We start from the raw sequence: 6,844 nt of genomic DNA, 5'->3' as shown, positions 1-6,844 counted from the left end.
AAAGACTGCATTCAGCTGTTTAAATTATTTAATCTGGCTAGAGTTACCTCATTACCATAAAATTTAATTTTCCACCAACTGATGGCTCCAGCTTGCGAAAATAAAGCTAGTTGTGGAGAAATAGGATATATATATATATATATATATATATATATATATATATATATATATTTTTTTTTTTTTTTTTTTTTTTTTTTTTTTGCTGGCATGTGTGGGCACATCTGAGACCTCATTCTAATATTTTTCTTTGTCATTTTTATAGTTAAATTATTCAAGATATATTTATTGTATTGTGATAAAAACTGTGGCCAGTAGGTTACATGGATACACCCAAAGTCTCTAAGAAACAAGGAGAATCCTTGGAATTTTTTTAAAGGATTTATTTCTTTATTTGAGAGAGAGAGTGTGCGCGCATGAGCAGGGGGGACAGACATGAGGTAGGGAGAGTGAGAAAGAGGGAGAGAGAAACAGACTCCCTGCTGAGTACAGAGCCCAAAGTAGGACCTGAGATCATGACCTGAGCTGAAATCAAGAGTTGGGCACTTAACCCGCTGAGCCACCAAGGCACCCTTCCTTTTGAATTCTTTGCTTCACCTCTCCCCATGCCTCAGTACATCTTCAGGAAGACTTTAATGGAGAAGAACGTAGTAAACATTTATTAGTTGCTGCCTCACAGCTACAGAACTCTGAACACTCCTGGTCGGTGAGCACTCAGTTCCCCAGAAGTATCAGGAAAGGAAAGTACTTGAGGTTTTGCGGTTATTTTTCTTCCATTAAGAAAATAAAGACAGATTTTGGTTTCTTTTAAAATCTATATTCCTTTTTTTCCTATGTCTCCTATTCACAAAGCCTGGTTTAGCACTTTGAATTAAATATTTATTGAACTCCTATTGTACAGACGTTGAAGTAGGATCTCAGAGAAATGCGCAGCCCTTCCCCACAAGGAACCAACAGTCCATGAGGAAAGAAAAAAAACTTATTAAGCTTATTTATAAGCCTCTGAAAAGGTTCTAAAAAGAAAAATAGGTCTTGGAAGCAAATTGTATCTCCTCCCCTCTGCTTATATCCTCATCTACAATTACCTGCTTTATCAAGGACCTGGCACCTTCATTTGTAAGTTGACTCACAGTTGAGGCTTAGTTTCAGTTGGCTCATATGAGCTTTCCTTTTCTAATGCCTGTGACACACACACATGCACACACATTCTTTGGTACATTCTTACTTTCTTAGACTTGCTTATTCCAGTACAACCTGTTGCCACTACCTTATTGCTACTTCAGCCTAACAGACTTAGAGGTTAGGAATGCAGACACTGCAGCCAGTTGGCTTGCTTCAGATGAGATTCCCGCCCTGTGCCCCCTTTCTGGCTGTGGGAATTAAACCCTGGCTCATGGACTCATACATAGTTGAAGGAATTAATGCATTTAGTTAGTGAATTAATGAATTCATAGGCATCCTTGTATTAATGCTGAAGCCCTTGCCATAATGTCTAGACCCATCATAAACAATACATTTCCTTATTTTCATCTATCCATTCTTCCCTCCCTCCTGCTTTTTCTTTTTTTTTTTTTTTTAATTTTTTTTTTTTAATGATAGTCATACAGAGAGAGAGAGAGAGGCAGAGACACAGGCAGAGGGAGGGGCAGGCTCCATGCACCGGGAGCCCAACGTGGGATTTGATCCCGGGTCTCCAGGATCGCGCCCTGGGCCAAAGGCAGGCGCCAAACCGCTGCGCCACCCAGGGATCCCGCCTCCTGCTTTTTCATCATTAATTGATTTCCATGTTTAATTAGCCAGCATGTGGTTAAGAACCATGATCACCCAGCAAACTCATGATGTTCTTATCCTCTGGAAGGAAATGTAATGTATGGTTTTGATACTGGATGAAGGAGACGTGGAAAAAAGAAAGTCCCATCATATATACCTTTCCTTAATCAAATTTTGAAACTCTCCCCAATTTTTTTAATGAAGTTTTAGTTTAGTCTGTGTCCTCAATTTCTGTGTTCAGATTATGTGCTTCTTTCCAACATTAATATTCTTATTTTGTAGTAGTATTTTTAAGCATAAAGAACATCTTTCCTCTGCTGTGCTACATAAGGCCCTAGTCCTGTTTGAGCTGAATCATAGTATCCTCTGAGGTGAACGTGCCCACATCCCCAAGGTCAGGGCGAGTGCCTTCCATAGCCTCTGCCTTCCAGCAGGTCCTGTGGAATCCCCTAACGTCTCCGTGGAGACAAAGCAGTCTCCACTCCTGGTCTCTTTCAGATAGAGAAGCTGTCTGATTTTAATAACCACACACAATTTTCATGCTCCAAGTCCAGCTTGATTCTGAATTTCCATCATAGCTACAGGCCAAAGCTGCCCCCACTCTGACCAGTGGGATGGAGTTGTGTTGGTGAATCAGCAGCCTAGCTGGCTGTCTGCTGTCCTCACTCTGTGCTCTTGGCTTCTGCTGAGCCGCTTAGGGGCAGAGTGGTTGTGCTAATTCAGCCAGCTGTGGGGCTCTAATATGGCAGCTCCCAAATGCTAGTTCTGCATGAACCCCTGATCCCTGTAGCTTTCATGGGTGACACACTCATAAACTCCTGAAATTCTCTCCTGTCTTTAAGCTGGTCCTGTGCACAGAAGACCCCTGACCATATCTTGTTTCTGTAATCTCCTTGCCTCAGCGCTCTACCCTATGGGGGCAAGGATGCCACCGAAAGGCTCAGGCTAACTTTTGTTTTCTCCAGGTAACTGATGGGAACTTCACACTTACTTTTCTTAGCAAAGAAGGGATGACCAGACTTAATCTCTCCTTGCCCTCTTTCCTTACCCTGCCCATGATGGCTGCCCCATGCTGTGTATGTTTTCAGATTTCTTCAGACATGTGCCAGCCCCCAGGCCCAGGGACACTAGACAGGCCCTCAGAGCACTCTGTATGTGAGTACCAGGGTAGACTCAGGCTCTTGCAGCTCAACTGGCCAACAGGTGCAATGAGAAGCTATCCCTCTTCCTCCCAGACACTCCCTTATATCTCAGTGGCTATCTTGGAGACCCCATCAGGGGCCTGGGGGTCGGAGAGGAGACTTCTTCACTGCTCTCCCAAAGTTAGGACCAGACACCTCACCTCTTAGCTAGTCTTGGAGGAGGCTGATGGCAGCTCTTTTCAGCTGCTCTCCTTAGAAGAGCTGCTTTTGCTGAAATGCCCAGGGAGAAGGAAGAGCTCCATTCTTCGTCCTGTGTAAGTATTAACAGATTGCTGGCACAAGCCCTGTTACCTGAATGGCATATTTGATTTGGTTTTAATTAATATTTAATGTTAATTTTGATTCATAGGTACAGAAACTTCACATTTTTATGGTTTTGAATTAAATTTCTTTTTCATTTTCATTTTGTTTATGGCAGTGTTCATGTCATTTCTACATCTGGCTGTATATCACTCCTTAATGATGTCTGCCCTGTCTTAATGAACGTTCGTTTTGTAGGGATTTGGGTTTTTATATATAACTTGCAGGCATAATTCCTTTAGCAAGTAAGATCTTGGCATCCACAAAATTCTCATTAATGAAAATCCTACAAAATGAGAGAAGAGCTTAAAAGTAAGTTCTCAAATAGTGTTTACTTTTTATAATCTAAATCTGCTGTTAAATCTGCCCTGGTCAATTATAGCTTAGCTCTAGTTGATCTCAATAATGGAAATACCAACTCACTTACCTTGTTTAGAAATCTTAAATCCCAATCTCCATTGTAATCTTACAACCAAAATTATAGTAATATTGCTACTATACTTTCATTTGATATTTTATTTTATTTTGATCAAGTAGAGAAAACTCTATATTTGGGCTGCATCGCAGAGTCCTCTTTAGAATGAGACCTGGGGATTTCTAGCAAGATCCTTGACATTTGCCCATTAAAACTGCATCTTGGATATGATTCAAAGTAGCTTAGCCTCAACCAGCAGTAGCTCATCATTTGCTGTGTAGCTTCCTCTTTCCACCTGGCCAGGTGCCGTTCATTTTGCTTTTCCACATGTACTATGTAGTTCTCCATCCCATGAGCCTAGGTGCTGTCACTACTGCTTGCAAACTTTAAGATAAATTTTAGAAGGATCTGCCTGTCATAGAACTGTTTACATTTGCCATCCATTATACTGTTACTACATCTATCAGCAATATCTCACCATGTGGACTTGAACTACCATCATCTACCATGTCTTTTTTATTTAATTTAAAGATTTTATTTATTTATTAATGAGAGACACAGAGAGAAAGGCAGAGGCACAGGCAGAGGGAGAAGCAGGCTCCATGCAGGGAGCCTGATGTGGGACTTGATCCCGGGACTCCAGGATCACGCCCTGAGCCGAAGGCAGGCGCCCAACCACTGAGCTACCCAGCATCCCTACCACATCTTTTAATTAAATGCATGTCCACTGGGAACTCAAGTGTTCTGCAATGTCAAGATGTCTTTGCTCCTATGTATGAAATTTCTGGTTGTTCTGTGTAGATACACAGAAATGCATTCTGTTTCAATGTATAGACACATTTTACACATTTTACTCACATTTTAAAATTTGCATTGTCACAATTTTATTTTTTTTATTTTTTTTTCATTTTTTTCATTGGCATAATTTTAAATGTTTTAGATAGCACCTAATTGAACTTTGAAATATTTTACTTTCATAGGTGTTAAAATGGCATGTGCTGGGATTGTAGATACACAAGATAAATAAAATACATAGGTGATGCGAATATAGCTCAGGTACGTAGCAAGCATAAATTTTAAAAAATCTAAAAATTATAAAAATAGCACAATTAGCCATTTTGTCATAGCTGTAATAGATTATACTTCTCAAATAATTATTCAAATTATTATGGGATTTAACGTCGGGCTCCCAGTGCATGGAGCCTGCTTCTCCCTCTGCCTGTGTCTCTGCCTCTCTCTCTCTCTCTCTGTGACTATCATAAATAAATAAAAATTAAAAAAAATATATTAAAAAAAACAAATTATTATGGGATTTACCTGGAGCAGTGAATAAGTGTGCCCATCAGTGACATGCAGAAAAGCGTGCAAATTACAGCTTCATTTGAAAGCCTTCTTAACATTTTGATTAAAACACTTATTTAAATGTTTGCTTTAAAACACATGTGGACTGTTCTACAAAGTGGATGCTGACATAAGATGAGGTATATGTACCACCAAAAATATCAGTTTCTAGGGAAGTATTTGAAAATGCATGCCAGTTCATACAAGACCCAATTAACAGTAGAAATAGTTGAATAGACTTCCATAACAAGTGGTAGTGGATGAGAGTTATTCAGGCTATTAAAATGATAAATTAAAGAAGATACTTCAGATTGTAACGGCATTCCAGGGTTTGGGTGGCTAAGGCAGAGCTGTGCTATTTCATTTTATTCTAGAAGAATGTAGTACAAATGAGATTCTGGATTTCAGGAGTAAGACTTTCTGTCAACCTTGACTTCCCTTTGGATATGGAGAAAGCAAAAGGCAAAAAGGGCTCCACGAAGTGGGCGGGGGGGAGACTATCTGGCTGGCCAATCCCAACCTGCATTGGAAGAAGCCAAAGAGAAACAGCAGGTGTATGGTGAACCAAAGTTACCAGGAACCTCAGCAAGTGGGACCAAACGGAAGAGATCTATGAAAGAAGGCAAAGCTTCCTGTTCAGAAAAGACGGCACAAGAGAGTACAAGAGTAAGAATTCGGAAGAAAATCCCAGTTCCTCCATTACCTTTGAAACTACCACCAGCCACCTTGCTTCACCAAGATATCCTGTGGGCCTGGTGCCAAGAACTCCAGCTGAGTACCAAAGGCCATAAATTAGATGTATATAAGTGAACCTGCGAATATGCTTACCCAGATCAAAAGAAGAACTTTCCTGTCACCACAGAGGAGGCCAAGATTCTCACCCAGACACAAAGAAGGGTGATGATGGACAAGGGGGAAATGTCTCTGGAAAGTCCTGGAACAAAGATACCTTCTGATGGAACCTACCCTCCTGAAGTGGCTGCCCATCCTGAGGGGTCTGATGCTCTCCTGGAGAGGGTCAATACTGTTGTTGTGACCACTTTGGCCCCAGATTCCATGTTTGCCTCCTGGTCCAGAATTGCAGCCAGGGCTGGGAAGATGGAGACAGTGGCATCGCCACAGGAGGCCCACGGTGCCAAGTGGTGTGTGGTCCATGGGAGAAGCATGCCTGCAGGCACAGAAGGTTGGGTTCACCTGCAATTTCATGCAGGACAAACCTGGGTGCCTGAAAAGCGGGGGAGAGTATGCGCCCTCTTCTTGCTCCCCGCTTGTAACTTTCCACCCCCACAGCTGGAGGACAATATGCTGTGTCCCAAATGTGTTCGCAGGAATAAGGTGTTAATGAAGAGCCTCCAATGAACTTTCAATAGCAGGAAAAGGGACACAGCTATGATTATAATCAATGGTACAAAGAGAACTACAGTCAACTCCGTGGTGACACTGATGGCCAGGCTGTAGGCAGCTCACACCCTCCATGCTGCCTGCTTACAGGGACACAGGCTAGTGCATTGCAGATTACCCTCCAACCTCCACTGGGGCCTGCGGCTTCATGGGTTGAGATGCGGGAGCTCTTAGATTTTAAATTGGAAGAGCATTTCAGAAATTACCATTTCTTCTATTTAATAAGAAGAAAAAGTCATTCATACTACCAAACGTTTACCCTTCTGAAATAGAAGTGACCTTAACTTCTTTTAAAGTGGGAATCTGAGTCTCGCCTGGCAGAGGGTTTGGGGGTGGGGGGTGGAGTGGAAAGTACAGGTGTGCTTCCACATTGGATTTCTCTGCAATTCCAACTCCTCCAGAGACAGCTACACCTTCT

The 6,844-nt window shown here is 41.7% G+C and overlaps 1 pseudogene; it reads left to right on the top strand.

Annotated features, from left to right (window-relative positions):
- Window positions 1-413: 413 nt before the first annotated feature.
- Window positions 414-6,392, top strand: LOC140596358 (developmental pluripotency-associated protein 4 pseudogene; annotated as a pseudogene).
- The last annotated feature ends 452 nt before the right edge of the window (window positions 6,393-6,844 follow it).

This window comes from Vulpes vulpes, unplaced genomic scaffold (genome assembly GCF_048418805.1).
Source record: "Vulpes vulpes isolate BD-2025 unplaced genomic scaffold, VulVul3 Bu000000627, whole genome shotgun sequence".
NCBI lineage: Eukaryota > Metazoa > Chordata > Mammalia > Carnivora > Canidae > Vulpes > Vulpes vulpes.
The sequence above is the reverse complement of the archived record's forward strand: the minus strand, read 5'-3'. Positions and strand labels throughout refer to the sequence as shown.